This window comes from Ursus maritimus, unplaced genomic scaffold, assembly GCF_017311325.1.
Source record: "Ursus maritimus isolate PB19 unplaced genomic scaffold, ASM1731132v1 scaffold_2, whole genome shotgun sequence".
NCBI classification, from domain to species: Eukaryota; Metazoa; Chordata; class Mammalia; order Carnivora; family Ursidae; genus Ursus; species Ursus maritimus.
The window spans coordinates 69,132,772-69,150,376 of record NW_024424452.1 but is presented as its reverse complement, the minus strand read 5'-3'; the positions used below and the strand labels follow the sequence as shown (position 1 = coordinate 69,150,376).

Sequence of the window (17,605 nt, the reverse complement as noted above, 5' to 3'; positions counted from 1 at the left end):
GACGGCTGTGCCACTTTGGGGGGGGGGGGGATGTGGAGAAGCCGCCCGGCCCTGCGCCGCAGCCCGGGATGCTCCGGGGGCCAAGGTGAAGGAAGGGACCAGGAGTCCATGCTCGGGATGGCACCTAGCACCTGCCCACTCCGGCGGGAGAAGAAAGCCAGTTTGCCGTGTGTGGAGTGTCCCCAGCGCTTTGTCTCTGACGTCATCGTTATTTTATTACCTTTAGAACCCGAGTCCTATTCTTGTTACAGCAGTTACTGCTGGGAAGTGGCTTAATGTCAATAAATAGATGAATCCTCTTGGAATGCTGGAGTTGGGCGTGTTTGTAAGTGTGGACCCCGCTCCCTGCGTCTCTTGGCCTCTTCTGGGAGGATGTGTGCTCCGAGGACAGGAGGGAGATTCGCCCCGTTCACTGCTCACATCCATCTGCAGTCATTTCTCCAAGTCGAAGGCTTCCTGAGCCGGGCTGTGCAGGGCCAACGCAAGCAGTGTCACTGCTCGACAAAGCAGCGCGCTGGGGGAGGTTGGGGGGGGGGCCCACGTTTGGAACCCACTGTTGTCCCTCCTGTGTCCATCTCTGGGCACTGTGACCGGGGCGTGGACTGGTGGGCTTCTCCCTTTCCTGTCCACATCGTCCCAGGCCATGGAGAGAATCTCAGCTATGCTTCTGGCCGGCGCTTGGGCGCTCGAGGCAGCACTGGTGGCTGCTGGTGGCATGGGGCAGCATGGCTGGCTGGCCGCTGAGCCAACGCAGAGACTGTGTTTGCAGTCCTGACTAGTAGCCCTGCGTCCCCGTTCCTGAAATAACGTGAGTGCCAAACAGTTGGCAGTTAATCACGAGAGAAGTAAAAGGATTGCGATGTTTGATGTAGCTTTGCCATTCCCTGGATTGTTTGTAGAACTGCAGAGGGGATGCGGGAGCCTGGAGGCCAGATGCAGACTGGTGGGGGTGGTGTTTTCTGCGCTGGAGGTTGGAATCCGGACACCAGCCACTGCTGACTGACTCACAGTCCCAGTCAGAGCCCAGGGTGATGGCATCACAGCCTGGAAAGCCGACAGCAGGTTGGAGTCTCAGAAGATGAGGGCTGGTCCCTGGTGGTAAAGGGGAGGAAGACCTGGGATTGGCTTGTTCAATTTGGCAATTGAAACAGTAGTTGGGGGGGGGGTCCCAAAGATGAGCTTTGATAGGTTCTGATTTGTTAGGTATGGAGAGGTTTTTGTCAAAGGGCTGGCCAAGGTGCTGGGGGTGCAAGCCACATTTAGGGGTACAAGCAGAGGGGGGAGGGCCCTGCATCCAAGCCACCTATAGGGAAGGAGAGAGGAACAGTGCCCACGAGGAAGGGCTAAGATAGGAAAACAGGTGAATATGAGCAGGCCCCAGGGTGTGAGCCCTTGCAGGGGAAACAGCTACCGGAGGAGACCCAGCCTGGGAAAGCCATCGCGGAGCTGGGAGCCTCGGACCCTGACACAGAGTGTGGGGCAGGGGGAGGACACAAAGGCGATTCAGATATGCTGGAAGGAACAGAGAACAGGCTGTGTGTGCTAAGCCCCCCCCCCCACATGTCACCAACCAACTAGTTCTATTTTTTTCCATATTTGTTCCAGATTTGTTTTTAGAAATAAAACCTTATAATCCTGAAGGCCCGTTTGCGGCCCCAAGGCCATCTACGCCACTTCTGCTGTCCCAAAAGCAACTCGTACCCATCCCTCCACGTTCAGCTTAGCTCTGCGTGCCAGCACGTTCTTTACACTCTATAGAAATGATACCACCCTGTACTCACTTGACGACTTCTGAAATTGTCGTATTTGGTTCTTAAGATGTTCATGGACGTAAATGAAGCTCTGGTTCGGTTATTTGAACTGTTTACTATTCTGTTGTGTGACAGTCTGCTGTGCACCTGTTACACTGTGAACGGACATCGTGGGCTTGGCGGGGTTTCTGTGTTAGAACCAGACCACAGGGAGAGCTGTTCCGGGCATCCGGGTGAGTGCATGTGGTCCCCCCACCGCCCCCCGATGGCATGTTCCCGCTTGCTCCCCAGCTCGTGGGGCCCTTTGTCCTCCGACAGCTCCCGCTGCTCCCCAGCTCGACCTGCACTTGGCACCTTCGGATTTTTTGTGTTTGCTGATGGGGTGGGTGTTCTGTCCCTAAGGTTAGAGTCCGCTCTGAGCTTGAGCATGTCTGGTCTCCTATGTTCCAGCCGTGCGGATTTCCTCATCTGTTACGTGTCTGTTCTCATCCTTCACCCACTTTCCATTGGGAAGACTTGCCTTTTACTTACGGGTATTTACGTCTGTTAAAATACATGTTCTGGAGAGATGCTAGTGTCTGGTCAGTGACACGCATTTCAAACGTGCTCCCCAGGCGGGGGCTTGTCTCACTAGCGTCTTCCTCTGCGCCAAAGTCATGCTGAGATGTTACTATTGTTATGTGTGTCCATCTTTTACCTTTGGTGGCTTATGCCTTTGAGGCTTCTTTAAGAAATCCTTCCCTACACTTGAGGCTTTCTAAAAACCTAATTTTTAATTTTCGAGGCGCCTGGGTGGCTCAGATAGTTAAGCATCTGACGCTCGATTTTGGTTCAGGTCATGATCTCAGGGTTGTGAGCTCTAGCCCCCCCTGTGCTCAGCGGGCAGTCTGCTTGAGATTCTCTCTCTCCCTCTGCCCCTCCCTTCTCTCTAAAAATGAATAAATAAATCCTTGAAAAATGTTTAAGTTTCCTATAAGGATTTTTTATACATCTGAAACTCATTTGTATGTATTTGGTGGGGGACCCGGTTTTGTCTGTCTGTATCTGTAGCCGTCTTTATTGAATCGTCTCTCCTTTCTGTGCTGTCTTGTAGAGCTGTCCAGACCTCCGCCAGGTTTCCCTGGGCGGGCGGAGCGGCTCGTGGGCTCGCGTTCTGTCCCACAGGTACGTACGTTCTGTCCCACGGCTCTGTGCGCTCTCCCAGGCTGACACCTCGCCAAGGGGGTAAAGCAGAGAAATTCACTGGGGAAAAGAGAAGACGCACTCCTCCAGAGCGGGTCCGTTCCCGGGATCCTGGAGGCAGGGGGTGCGTCAGTCGGCTTCCGCGGCTCTCCCGACACCGTTTACAGCTAGAAAACTGCACTGGTGTGGAATTGCTGTAGGAATCCTCCTGTCCGCTGCATGCAAGGCTAGCCCTGGGGTTCGACCTGGGGACCGGCTTCCCCTTCCTCCTCCACACCCCTCCTGTGTGCATTCGTCCCACTCCCTTCACTTCCCTTCTCTGTCACCTGCTCTTCGGCTCCTTCACGCCGCCTAGAGCTCACGACTGCAGTCCCCGGGCTGCATCCCCTCTGTGAGGACCTCGAGATGCTCAAACCCCACCGCCCTGGGTGTCCCGCGGGCTCCCGACTAAGGCTGGCAGCAAGCAGATCCTGACTCTGCCAGTGACGGACCTGAGCACAGGGCCGGGTTCAGCCAAATGTAACAGCGGCGATTTAAACAAGACTGGTGACTGGTCTCCCACAGACGGCAGCTCGGGGAGCGCACAGGAACGCATGGTTACCGGGGGGGGGGGGGAGGTTACTCTCTCCTTGTTTCAGGATCCACAGTCTGCGGCCCACATTCGGCTGCCCGGCTCTCAGTGTCCATCAGGTTCACTCCCTCCGGCGTGAAAGCAGGATGACGCGTGCACCTCCTCTTTGGGCACGTCCCAAATTTGCTCCCAGCGCTCCTGCTTATATCCTGCAGGCCCTTGGTCATGTGCCCACGCCTTGCTCCAAGGGAGATGGGGAAACAGCTTTATTTCACGCAGCCCCATGTCCACTGAAAGAGGACAAGGGAGCACACGGTTGGGGTGTGTCTCCTGGTTCACCAGCGTAATGTCCAAGTTACCGGAGCCATCAGAAGACGGGGTCATGAGCGATGGTGTGAAGCACAGGCTGACGTCTTCAAGGGAGGTGGGAATGGGCGCTGGGGGGTGACCAGGGACAGCCACGGGGACCGAGATGGACGGTCAGCCTGGAGGTAAAACGAGGTAGGAGTGAGAGAGATGGGGGTGAGCCAGGAGTTGGCTCATCCCTCCTGCCATCCCGGCGGGGCGGAGTGCCCACGGGGTCTTGAAGCTATGCAGGATGGGGTCCAAACCTGAGGCCCCTGCTTTTCCTGCTTTAGACAGCACAGCCCCCCAGGAGGGCAAGCTGACCCACCACCCAGTGTAGAAATGCGCCTGGGACCTGTGATCCGGAAATGGGGGTTTCGCTGGAGTTGAGGAGGGAGGGTCCTGGGTCATCTGCTGGGAAGGAAAGGCCCTATAAATCCCCACCTTCCCCTTGGCTGCTCAGGGAAGGTCACGTGTAGGACATAGACCTCTGGACAGCTCTGCATAGCGGCAGGGAGGGACGATCAGGTCTAGCAAATGGCTTGGCGGTGGTTTGCGAGGAGGTCCAGGGGGACGGGGGGACGTGGGGCACCTCTGGGAGGACCCCGAGGCAGCAGCCATGGACTTCCTGGAGAGTGGCGATGCCAGCAGCAGACTGTCACCCAGGCACATGCTAAGTGAGTTCTTGTGGTTCATACCTTTCGTCCTCGTGCTCCGGGAGGCGGGCTCACGGCCTGGGGAGGAAGTATGGCAATGACGTGGTGAGGGAGGGCAAGGAGCCGCACGCCGCGGTGTGACCCCACCTGACCCCAGACTTGGTGCCGTGGACGCACCCTGGTGGTGTGTGCTGGGCACTCCAGAAGCCGGGGACCCGCGTTCCCTCGCCCCCACAGTCCAGAGCCCCGTGGTCCTCCCGAGGGAGCACTGCTTACAGCTTGGAAACGTTCTTCTTGGATTTCCTCCACACTTACTTTGAGTTTTATTTTTGAGACTGCGGTCAGATGGCTCAGGTTGTTCCTTGTTCTTTCTGAATGGTTCTCTGCTGCTCTCCGTCCCTTTGTGTCCACCCCCCGCCCGCACTCTAGAATCTAGCTTTCAGCCTTTTAGCATTTTATTTTGGGGCAATTATATATTTTTACTTTTATTTTAAAAGTAGTCTCCTCATCCAACATGGGCTTGAATTCACGACCCTGACATCAAGAGTTGCACGCTCCACCGACGGAGCCGGCCAGGAGCCCCGGCAGTCCCGTCCTTCCAACCGGGGTGTCGTTGCTGTGACGTAGACGGCTGCCGCGGGGAGGCTCGGTGTCCCCTGTGCTGTGTGGAGACCGCCACCCCGCGTCCAGCTGGCCTCGTCGCTGTGACACACAGCATTCTGTGTGCGAGGAAAGGCCCTCGGTTTTAAAACTTCCCAAACTGTTCATCTCCACCTGCTCCTCCCCCGCGGCTCACCTGTCACTTTTTATGTAGGCAATGTCTTCTCCGATCTCCCTGGAAAAACGAAGTCGCTTTAATTCCCCGAATCCCGTCCGCTTTCTGCATGGTCATCGCATCAGTCCGCCCCGTCCTTTCCTCTCTTACCTCTTCTCAAATGGCCGAGGTTGAAATCTGTGGGTGAAGAACGAGTGCAGGTGCTGAGCGTGCCTCCCCCATGTGCCCTGGGGGCTGGAGGATGGTGCTGCCGAGGTGTCCCCCCCCCCACATGGCTTCCCCTCCCAACCCTGCTCCAGGTGAGCTGGGCTGGGGGGAGGGTGTTGGGGGGGAACAGGTGGAGACAAGCCCCCATCCCCTGCGTATCGTGCAGCCCCCTCTCCTCTCATCAGGGACAAAGCCATTCCTCGAGTGGGATTCCCCACAGTCACAGTCCCTAACAAAAGAAGAGGGAACGCCATCAAACACGTGGGAGCTGATTCCTCTCCTGCCAGTAGCCGCCACCTGCCAGCCAGCTCAGCTCTCTGGGCCTCAGTTTCCCTCATTCATAAAACGAAAGACAAAAAACACGGTAGTGACGGGGCTCCTGGGTGCAGTTGGTTCAGCGTCTGACTCTTGGTTTCTGCTCAGGTCATGATCTCAGGGTCCTGGGGTCGAGTCCCACATCAGGCTCTGCACTCAGCAGGGAGTCTGCTTGCGACTCTCTCCCTCTCCCCCTCCCCCTGCTCATGCTCTCTCTCTAAAATAAATAAATACAATCTTAAACACTCAGACATTAGTGATTCGCAGGTTAGTGATTTGAAGTGTTGTGAAGGTGATCCTGGCGGCATTTTAACGATCTTTGGAAAGCTCTGGCAAGGCTGCCCAAGCTGTCGGTTAAGTGCAGTGAGTGCCGGAGACCAGAATGAAACACGAGGTGGGTGGAGGACACGGAACTCTGGGAGGGGGGAAGGCAGGACCCTCTGCCCGGGTGGAGCTCTGCCCGCCCCAGCCCCTTGCCCAGGATTTCCTCTTGCTGCCCCTGGCTCAGCCCTGTGGGGGGCTCTGTGTGTCGAGGGGAGTTCGGAGGGGCTGGTACAGGCAGAGGGGGACAGAGACTTCTCTGGGCACAGTCTGCACTGAGTTCAGAAGGGGATTCACTGATTCATCCCAGAGCACTTACCTGTGCTTGGCATATTCCAGGCACTGTGGAGATACAGAAATGAGAAGTCTCTGGTCGCAAGGGGCTTGGAGTCTGGTTCACTGAAAGAGTTTTTAGTGTCCAGAAGCTCAGGCCAGACGCGAGAGGGCTGTGTGGCAAAACCAGTGGCAAAGTGGAGCTAGTTAGAGGCATCTGCGTGTGGGCAGAGGCCAACCTCCCTGACTCCAGAGGCCAGGCTGCAGGACACAGGGGGACTCAGCTAGTGCCGTGTATGCAGGTGTGAGGAAGTATGTAAACGTTCAGGACACTTTGGCTGCGGGCACCTTCGGGCCCTAGTGGAGGGTAATGAATTGGTTAAACTGGTTAAGTCTGGGCTTAATTTGGGCTCCAGGGGTCTCATGCAGTCGGGAGTTTCTCTCCCACGACAAGAACGGAGTGCGCTTTTCTGTTTTGGTTAGTTAGCAGTTCTGTGACATCATCATCAATAATCCCCTCATTCTTCCCATTTCCCACTCCGGCGTTCCCACTGCCCAGAGCCAGGTGCGGGGAGACGAGGGGAGGGAGAGGGACAGAACGAATCTTCCCGTGTCATTTTTTGAGGTCGGTGAAAATCACTCTTAGCACCCCCCCCCCCAAGGCGGATTTCCCCTTGACTCCCATTGGTGGTATTTGTGTCACTTCCCTAGGCGACAAGTGTGGGGTTGTCACAGCCAGCGTGACCCTGAGTCTCTTGGGGGCGGGATGAGCACCTGAATGAAATCAGAGTTGCGTTGGTGAGGAAGGAGTGAGAGAGGAGCGGGGAAGGCTCTACTCAGACAACCGCCGGCGTCTGCTACGGTAACTTTCTTACTTTTCTGCCCCATTTTGCTTAGTGTTAGAAAATAAACTGGCCCGCTCAGCTTTGTGGGTTGTGCCTGCTCCCTTCTCCTGGGGTAGCCCCTGCGTGGGGGGTGGGGCAGCCCTGGGTCTGGGACACACCTGTCATGTACCGTGTATCGTCTCACTCCTGCCCTAGGCTTCACCTGGCTGCAGAGGAGCTCTCCGGAACTTTCTAATCTTGCAACACTGAAACTCCTGTACCCGGTGAGCAGCTCCCCGTTTCCCTCCCCCAGCCCCTGGCAGCCACCATTCCTCCCTCTGTCTCTATGATTTGGGCTCCTCTAGATACTTCCTGTAAGTGGAATCGTACAGGGTTTGGTTTTTGGTGCCTGACCCACTTCACTCAGCATAATGTCCTCCCCATTCATCTGTCTTGTAGCCTGTGACACTATGTCCTTCCTCTTTAAGGCTGATTAATACTCCGTCGTGTATACAGACCACGTTTCCTTTACCCGTTCATTCGTCTGTGAACATTTCGGCTGTGCCACCTCTTTGCTACTGTGACTGCCGCTGCAGTGAACGTGGGTGTGCAAATACCCCTTTGAGATCTTGCTTTCAGTCCTTTTGGGTATAGACCCAGAGATGGGGTGGCTGGAAGCTGGGGTAGTTTTATCTAACTTTCTGAGGACCCTCCGTACTGTTTTCCCCAGCGGCTGCACCAGTTTGCGTTACCACCAAGCGCACACGAGGGTTCCCCTTTCTCCACGTCCTCGCCAGCACTTGTGATTGTCTTTTCAATCGTGTCTGTCCTGACAGCGATGAGGTGGTAGCTCTTTGGGCTTTGGGTTTGCATTTCCCTGATAATGAGCGATGTTGAGCATCTTCTCCTGTGCCTGTGTGCCGTTGGTAAATCTCCTTTGGAGAAACGTCTTATTCAAGCCCTTGGCCCATTTGAAATCGGATTGTTTTGTTGTTGAGTTGTAGGAGCTCTTTACATATTCTGGGTATTAACTTTCTTTCTTTTTTTTTAAGTAGGCTCCATGCCCAGCGTGGAGCCCGACATGGGGCTCAATATCACAACCCTGAGATCTTGACCTGAGCCGAAATCAAAGGTTGGATGCTTACCCGACTGAGCCATCCAGGAACCCTGGGTATTAACTTCTTGTCAAATGATGTATTTTCCCCCATTCTGTGGGTTGCCTTTGCACTCATAATAGTTTCCTTTGATGCACAGAAGTTTTTCAGAATGATGAAGTCCCATTTGTCTATGTTTATGTTTGCTTCTGTCGCCTGTGTGTTTGGGGTCATGGCCAAGAAACCATTGCCAAGTCCAATGCCATGAAGCTTTTTCCCTAGGAGTTTTATTATATTTTGGGGTCTTACGTAATCCATTTTAAGTTATTTTTTGCATATGGTGTAAGGTTAGGGTCCAGCTTTATTCTTTTGCATGTGGGTATCTGTTTTTCCCAGCACCATCGGCCGAAGAGACTGTCCTTTCCCCATTCAGGGGCCCTGACACGCCTTACTGTTTGACCCTCCACACTCGAGTTCATCTCTGGGGTCCCTGTTCTGTTCCATTCGTCTGTCCACCCTGTTGATTCCATTGCTTTATAGAAAGTCTAAAATCAGGAAGTGGGGGGGCCTCTCTGTTCTTCTTTCTCAAGATTGTTTTATTTTGGCTATTTGGGATCTCTTGAGATACTGAATTTTAGGATGTTTTTTCTATTTCTGCAAAAACAAGTCCTTGAGATTTTGATGGCATTGCATTGGATCTGCACTTCGCTTTAGGTAATATCGACGTCTTAACATTATTAAGTCTTTAATCCACGCGTGTGGGATGTCTTTCCGTTTATTTGTGTCTTCTTTAATTTCTTTCAGCGGTTTCCAGTGTACAAGTCTTTCGCCTCCGTGGTTAAGTTTCTTCCTAAGCATTTCTTTCTTTTCGATGCTATTGTGAATGGCATTATTTCCTTGATTTTCTTTTTGGATTGTTCGTTGTTGGTCAGCTTTGTTTTGACTGAGGTCACCTCTGACCATAGGAGCCATATCACGTCCACTGTCCCAACTGTGGGACCTCGTCTGTCTCTCCGTCCCTGCCCGTCTGTGGGCTTCTGCGCCCATCGTGGGGGCGCAGGAAGGACGCTACTCTCTGGGGCCACAGGAAACCCAGACGAGTCTTGGATTCTGCCTGTACCTCTGCTCTTGAGTATCCATGTCTTGGTAGGACAAGGACCTCCGAGAGTGTGGGGTCTCCAGCAGGGCGGGGGGGCAGGTCCCCTGTGTGGTCTGGGCTCTACCACCTCCCTGGAAGATGAGGGTGCCACGGGTCTGGGCTCTTCACAGACACCCACTCCAGAAACATTGAAGCCCCACTGTCTGTTCCTGCAGATGTTTGCTCCTGGAGCAGAGGCCTGGGCCGTCACTCAGCCTGGAAGCCGGTGAGTTGGGGCAAAAGGAAGGGGGAGCAGGGGGCTGTCCCCTCACCAGGTTGCCTCCCTTCCAGAGGCCCCAGGCTGGAGGAAGACCCAGATTCGGGGCTGGATCCCAGTGTGGTCCCAGGGCCCACGAAGTTAAAAGTGTGTGATGATAATGCTAAGATACTCTTGTCCTGTGTGTTTCCCTCACACGAGTGTGCGCTGGAGTTTTCCAGACTCTGCCTGATGCAGTACAGAAGGGATTGAATGTGAAAGGGAGGAGAACCCAGCTGTCTTCTGCTAGACTCTTGTGTTCTGTTATAGCAAACACGTAACTAAGTGCCACTCTTTTCATCAAAATAGAGCTGTTTTTCATAACCATGCTATTTATGCTAACAGAAAACGTGATTGTTATTTTTAAAAGGAATTGATAGATCCCTTCTTTTAAAAAATTCTCGGCTGTGATTTCTAAATAGGGTAGGATTATTCCACATAACAGAAGGCCTTTGGAGTCCTCAGGAATGTTCCTGAGTGTACAGGGGTCCTGCACCGAAATGTTAGGGGGACCGTTGCCTGCATCTGGGGGCTTTTGGCTCAACTGTCCTTTGTTTTTTTGTTTGTTTTTGTTTTTTGCTTTCATGTTAATTGTCATCAAACAGAATGGAAATAATTTCAAAGTGGTTGCTATTAACATTAAATATAGTGAGTACCCCAATTTACTCAACTGTCCAGCGACCACTTTCCCTTGGGCCTCTGCAGCGCCTCCGTGCGCCCGGCCCGGCTCTGTCCTTTAGTGCCCGGGCGGGATGGCCACACGGGGGCAGCAGAGTCTTCCTGGAGTCAGGTCGCGAGGTTCCACCCACAGCTCGGGGTTTCTGTCCAGTCTCTGGCTGGCAGTGCTCCCTGCCCCGAGCTGGGGAGCCGGGAGACGCCTGAAACAATCACAGGCTCAGGCCAGAGCCTGATCCCAGGGCAGGGGCTGACGTGGTCAGTGTATGAGCCTCGCTCACCGTCATGCGTAGCTGCGCCCAGAAGCCCCAGAAGTTTTCCAGATTCTCAGCCTTACTCTGTAAGGGTTAGTTGTCCTTGCCTTGCCTGGGAGGGAAGGGCACCCTGCACTCCTTACTGGAAAGTGGCTCCTCGTTACCATGCAGGGAAGGGGGGAGGCGAGACACAGAGCAGAGGAACTCCACCACCTCCCCTTTATCTTGTCGTGCATGAAGCTGGTGGTAAAGGGGCGTGTATGGATTTCACACAAACCTGGAGTCTCCTTTCTCATCGCCTCCAGCAATGAGAAAGGAAGCTTGTGGCCATTAACCCAGATAATCCCCTCTCCTCCTGTCAGCCTCTCCTCTCCTAACAAACTGACAGCCGCCTGGCCCGGAGACCCGGCTGCCGTGTTGGTCAGGACACAGATCGCGCCATCGAAAATTGCAAGACAAGTCTTCCAGGCCCAAGACTCCTCGCGGCTGCACCACGTTCCTTCCCTCTTACCTGTAACGCCGTCTCCACGTTGGTTTTTGTCCTAAGTATTCATCGTTATATACAGTCAGCCCAACGATACGCAAAAAATTAGCAGTTTTTGCTCACGTACTTATGGCCTAGTTGCTCAGGTAAGGCTTTGAAGGACCAGGCCGGTAATGTTCCTGGTTCACCTGGTGTTAGCTCTGTGACCTCGGGCAAACTGGCCTCACCCTCGTCTCAGTATCTCCCCCGCAAAGGGGATGAGGGAGAATGTCAGGAGTTTGCTGTGACGACCGTATGGCTTTTCGTATCTAAAGGGCTTAAATCAGTGCCTGGCTCCTGGTACGTGCTCAGTAAACAGTGACTGGGAAACATTCAAATGTAAACTGCATTTGAAATTCATAACTTTTTCAGGTGCCAGAGTCCGAAAGGACCTCAAAAGTCATCAAATTCAGTGTCATCTGAAATGTGTTCGAAACGCTCTCTTCCTTCAAGATGACCGGTGAGAAAGGGCTCTGTGGCCAAGCATGACGGGGCTCTTAAAGCTCAAGGTCGTGTATTTAAGACTCAGAGAAGGCACAGGGTCAAGAAACTGTTCAACTTTGATTGTTCCAGCATTGATCAGACTGATCAACCACAGGACCTTTTCACACGATTCCTTTAAACTTCCGGGTTGCTAGTATCGGCACAACACCTCCTAACCATGCAGCGCTCCGTCCTATGACTCTTCCCGTGAGTGATCATACAGATTCTGTGGGGACCTCCAGCAACGCGGGGCTCTGTCCCCACCACAGGTAGCAGGTGACAGCGGGGAAGGGTTTGCTGCACGCGGCGTCATAAGCACTAAGCGCGCATTATCTTATTTAATTCTTACAGTAACACTACGCCAGCGTCCTTATCTCCTTCTGCATTTGACAAAACTGAGGTTTAGAAGAGCTAAGTAATCTGCCCGAGGTCGCGTGGTAGGAAGCACCAGGATGCAGACTCAGGTCAGCCGGGCTCTGGAATCCCCACCCCCCTGTGCTGCGTCCTGCGGCCCGTGTCACCTCGATCTGTTGGAAAGTCCTTCCCTGTCTCGAGCTGCCGCCCAGTTCCCGCCCCTCCCCTTCCTCCCCGCTGCACAGTTTCACTTCTAATATCCCCCGGTTGCCATTCTTTTGGCAGCTTTATCCATTCTGCTCCTTTTTCTCTTGACTTAGATACTTCGGCAGCCTTTTTGCACCAAGGTGCTCAAAACCGAACACAATTCTGTCCACTCCACTAAATATGATCGTTGCAACTACAGGAAATCACACATTATCAAAAAACAGAAGACTTTTCCTTTTCTTACAAGGTTATGGGATAGAAAGTTTTCGATGCACAAAAACAAAGTTTTCCCACCAAGACTTTTGATGACAGTTGTTTTTCAAGCTCCAGTGACATTGCTCTAGAACCTTCAGCCTCACTTGATCACCAGGCTGCTGCTCGGCCCTGGCTCCCCCCTCCCCCCCAGGCACTGGTTTGCAGTTTCTCACCAGGCTCACCCTTTCTTTTACCCCTGTGACTCATCGTTTGGTAAACAAGGGACAAAGCCGCTAAAACCTAGCAGCTGGGCTCTTAACAGGCTTTCCTCTCCTGGGCAGCTGGGATCTGCTTATAACGAACAGCAGTGCCTAGTGACGCAAACTGCTTTTTTCTCTTTAATCATTGGAGCCAACGCGAGTTCTGAAAACACCACTGAAGGAAGAACACTGGCACTCGCAGCGTGATTTGATCCTTGTTCCGAGCCTTCTACTTCATTAGTGCACCTCAAGAGCTCATTGTGGGAGCTCCGTTACCCCGTAGATCCATATGGAGCGAGTCTTCACCCAAAATTAATTCCCCCACAATTCTGCCATACACCTGCAGGTGTGTTTCAGAGCCCCCACTGAGGTGATCATATGTTTACATCTGTTCAAATTCATCTGACAGACCTGTGCCCTTGCACCAGCCCACGGTGATTGGGGGGCTTGCAGTGAAGGAGAAGGCGGGTGTCCTCTGTGAAACTGACACAGCGGCAAAGGTTCTGAGCAGATCGGGGGCTGCTCCTGCCACTGGAGACCCAGCTCTAGGTTGGGGAATGCTCGTTCGGTGCTTATCAACCACTTGCACATATGGAGATTGAGTTGCGCTGTCATAGTGTTGGGCTTTGCCAGATGCCTTGTGAAATCCACACGTCCCATGCACGTAAGGTTGCCCTGTTCTACCAGCCTGGTGATTCTTTTTTAAAGAAAATAGTTGTTGTTTTTTTCTCTTTGTAGAAGTCTTTCATGGCCGCCGTGGCAAAATGCAGGAAAGCGCGTCGAGGAAATTAGCAACGTCAATAGTCCTGCCTTTGGAGACAGTCACCATGCACGGCTCAGCACACTGCCATCTCCCTTTTGCAGTGATATCTTTCACATCACTGAGTGTATACGTTCTCTGATATTTGCATCCCGATTTTTTTCGTTAGCAGTATTTCATAAGTATTCTCTTGTCTTTGAACATTCTTCCAAAACAGTCTTAAAGGCTGTATAATAGTTCATTATAGTAATGACTAATAATTTGCACAACCATTCTCCTACTGCTGTACTTTTGGGTAGTATCTCACTTTTTTTGCTGTTGTAAGTAAAGCAATGGTAACATGTGTTGGTCCGAAATAGCCTTGTTTATAATTTGCATTGATTCCTGAAGGAGTATTAGTAAGTCTAAGGATATGAACATCGTTAAAGAGAATTCTTTCAGGAGAGGACAGGAAGTTAGTCTGGACCACATGCTGGCTTTTCATGGCCACTGCTTTCCTTCCAAATGTTCGAGACAGATGCTTCTTCGATTCCAGTTTCCTTGTCTTTATGAAAATCTGGGTGACTCTCTGTCTCTTCGGTCCTCCAACAGCACTTCTGTGCTTTCCAGTTCGTCCATGAGGAGGTCAGCTTGTCGCGAGTCCCCTCGGTACACTCATCCCATGCTGTCCTGCTGCTTCCTTCTGTCCTCGGAGCTTCAGTTCTGCCATTTTCCACGCTGGTTTCCCTTTCTCCCTGGTAAGAAAAAGTGGGAGGAGCATGCGGCAGAGACTGCCAACCGCTGGACAAAATCCGCGGTCTTCTCCAGCTTCTGAGCACACACCTGGACTGCATCTCCCAGATCCCCGAGGTTGGGTGGTCGTGTGATTGAGTTCCAGCCAGTGGCACATGAGGGGAGGACCCCGTTCCTACGGCCAGGCCTGGCCCAGGAACACCTGCCCTGTGGAATGGCCACGACTTTCAGGGCAACCCCAGAAGTCCCATGATGAAGATGCCAGCACTTTTGTCAACGGGTGTGCAGAGGAGCACCCCACTGACCCCCTCACCTACCTACCATCGTGTTCGATGCTGAACGTGCTTTCCTCTTGTCCCTCGTTGGGACCACCTGCAACTTGCAACTTCATTTAGTCCTGCTTGAGCTGTCTCTCCTTTCTTCTTGGATCAGGAGCTCAGTCACATCTATCTTTTCTCCAAATACCGCGGGATTCTCCGTCCTAAGTCTCGGCACACACGTGACCGTGCAGTAGGCCCCCCAGCTGTCGCAGACTCCTGGATGACGGTGAACGTTCTCTCACTTCACCTCATGGACGGACACCCCCGGTTGTGCGGAATTGATCCAAAACGGCCCTCCTCTTCATTTTCTCTGCTTGCTAAGAAACGACATCGTCACTGTGGTGAGAATTTAGCAGAAATTGGCTTGCCGTTCCGATCAAGTGAGAAAAAAATATCGACAGCCGTGACGGCCGGCTGCCTAAGGAAGGCAGATCTTGCTGAGTGGGGGGGCCATGCTCTGATGAGGCCAACGGCGGGGTGTGGCAGGGGCGGTAGAACACAGGACTCCACAGAAGACAGGATTCGGCATTCCAGAAGCCATCTGAAAAGGAGAGTTAAGGAAGAGAGGTGGGCAGGGGATGACAGGGAAAAACTGGACCACCCCGTGAGGGGAGTCAGCTGGTAGAAGTCCTCAGAGGATGGGATGGCCAAAGAACCCTGGGGAACAGAGGTGTCTAATGGTGACCACGCAGCTGTTGGATCGATCCCTCATTTCCCTAAAGGGCTTGGCCGGGCTCTGGACAGGGACAGCACGCACATGGCAGGACGGCCCACAGACTGACGGGACTCGGCCGCTGCCGGAGCTCGGGGCCGGAGGTGACCGTGAAGATGGGAGCCCCCTCTGCCTTCTGCCCTGGCCAAACTTTTGGGGAGGATTTAGAGTCGCACAGGATGTGGAGGGGACGTGTGAACCCATTTTATTTAGGGAGACTTCAGCTGACATCTGAGTTACGAAATAAACCTAGCCATCGGTAAAAAAAAATCGTAGTATCATAAAGCAAAATTAAGGCTTAAGTAGGTAGTCCGGTATCTGGCAGCTCAGAACACTGAGGCCGAGAGAGTCCATAATGTAGCTAAGGGACCTGGTGTCATGGCAGAGCTCTGCTCTGATCTCTGGTTCTCTGGCCCCCAGCCCCCTGTTCTCACTCCGCGCCCGGGAGGAGAGAGCGCTGCTGCTGGGGTGGAAACGGGCCAGCTCCTCAGGCCCTGGTTCTCCTGGGCCCTCACGGACTCAGCTCTTCCCTGAGCGGCTCCCACAGGTGCTTGGGGGGTCGATGCGTGGAGCTCAGGGGTATAGATGGTGCGAGTGAGCAAGAGGTTTCTTCCCGGGGAGATAAATGTTCCCCAGCGAGGAGAAGCCCGTAAGAAACAGATCCAGGAGGAAGCTCATCAGGGTCCTAGAGCTATCTCGTCTGAATGTCAGAAATGTCCTTCAGCTCAATCAAAGGATTTAGGCCCCAAACCGAAAGCCTGGAAACGTTGGCGCCAAATAGGCAGCCGTAGAGAAAGAGAGTTTATTGAACCCACTGTTCTCCTCCGTTCCAGATAAGCGCGCATGTTGACTGGTGTGGAGAGAGGGAGGTTTTCCGAGTGCAAAGTGCTGAGGCGCAAACCCTGAGATAAAAAGTCATAAATAGACCGAGGGCCTGACCGGTGCCAGGCTCAGTGTCCTTGGGCTGATAGGACTCTCGGGCCAGGTCCCAGGTGGGGGGGCCGGGGCCGAGCAACTGCTGTGGAAATTTCCACAGGCTGTCCACCAGCGCCTGGGAAGCTCTGGGGCTCCTGACAGCAAGGGGTTACAAAAGAGACATAAGCCGTGGTCCCAGCTCACAAGGAGCTGGGTCCCTAGAGAAGACACTCAGGGACGCTCGCCAAGCAGGCAAGTGAACAAGCAGGTTGGAAAATCTTGAAGTTGTAAATAGTGTCAAGGCATGGGATTTGTCAAGAAAATGTCAGTATCTCCTCCCATTTCATCTTTTAAGGAAAATGTTGAAAATACAAACTTCACATGAAGGTAAAAGTTGACTTCGGGGTGCCTGGCTGGCTCAGTAGGAAATGCATATGACTCTTGATCTCAGGGTCATGGTTTCAAACCCCACATTGGGTGTAGACATTACTAAAGAAAAATTAAAACCGAGGCTGGTTTTATTGCTTTAAGTACTAAAAAGGGTCACAATTTATTCATTTTTTTAAAGGAAAAATATTTTACAATTTGTTACCAGTTGCTAGAGTCTGGGATATTCTTGACAATTTGGGTTAAAATTGCATAATCATTTTAAAAAAGATGTTATTTCTTTATTTGAGAGAGCGCGCGTGCGCAAGTGCGGAGAGGGGCAGAGGGAGAGAGAGAATCTCAAGGAGACTCCTCGCTGAGCAGGGAGCCCGAGGTAGGGCTTGATCTCATGACCCTGAGATCATGACCCAAGCAGAAACCAAGAGTCGGACCTCCGCCCTACTGACCGCGCCACCCAGGTGCTCCAAAATAATTTTCAATGCGGAAAATTATTAAAAGACATCAGTTCCATGTCTTAGTAATTGTTACCAATGGAGGTGTGTGGGGTTTTCCCCTCCGTAGGAAGGTAGCATGTGCGTGTGCACGTGTGCGAACCCACAACTCACCATGGTGCTGCGTTCCCCGGACGCCGGTTAGGATGGTGCTTTGGGTGGCAAGTGGGAGAAACCGTGAAGAAAGTATTGGTTACGGCAAGCTTCCAATATGGTTTACCCAGGGCTCAACCCTGTCTTTCTGATTCTCTGCCCCGTCCTCCTTTGCGGGCCAGATTCCCCTTAGGCCGGCTTTCTTCCTGGTGCCAGATGCTTGTAAACAGCAGCTCCGTTGGAACTGAACAACGTAGTTGGAATTTCTCAACGAGTGGGGAGCGTGGGGCTCTTGCTTCCCGTAGCCGCTGAGCATAAGTCGTGCACTTCATTCGGGTCGGGCCACCCAGGGCCAACCGCTATGGCCATGCCGTCCCTGTGCTGATCGGTGCAGCCTCAAAACCTATCACCGTGGCCAGTGGGTTGAAATTGGCTTAGACCCCAGGGGACCGCGCCTGGAATTGGGCGAGGCTGAGGCCTCTGGCTCTGGTGGTGAGTACGCAGTGAGCAGCAGGACAAGAGGTGTTGGAAAGACA

General features: G+C 53.1%; 1 protein-coding gene and 2 long non-coding RNA genes across 7 annotated transcripts in view; 2 read left to right on the top strand and 1 right to left on the bottom strand.

Annotated features, from left to right (window-relative positions):
* Nucleotides 1–305, top strand: part of PSEN2 (presenilin 2) — a 24,836-nt gene extending 24,531 nt beyond the window's left edge. For all 5 annotated transcript variants that reach the window (XM_040636103.1, XM_008695140.2, XM_008695132.2 and 2 more), the window contains exon 11: nt 1–305. This exon is cut by the window's left edge and continues 379 nt beyond it. The gene's annotated coding sequence lies outside the window, so the exon portion shown is untranslated.
* A 3,236-nt stretch (nt 306–3,541) lies between these two features.
* On the bottom strand, nt 3,542–11,176 carry LOC103667033. Its single transcript, XR_569663.1, has 5 exons — nt 11,149–11,176; nt 6,443–6,569; nt 5,302–5,457; nt 4,548–4,583; nt 3,542–3,989 (listed from the first exon to the last, which is right to left on the bottom strand). It is a non-coding gene; the product is annotated as an uncharacterized LOC103667033 (long non-coding RNA).
* On the top strand, nt 9,638–15,786 carry LOC103667039. Its single transcript, XR_569664.2, has 4 exons — nt 9,638–9,678; nt 11,000–11,912; nt 11,995–12,107; nt 13,398–15,786. It is a non-coding gene; the product is annotated as an uncharacterized LOC103667039 (long non-coding RNA).
* Nucleotides 15,787–17,605: the final 1,819 nt, after the last annotated feature.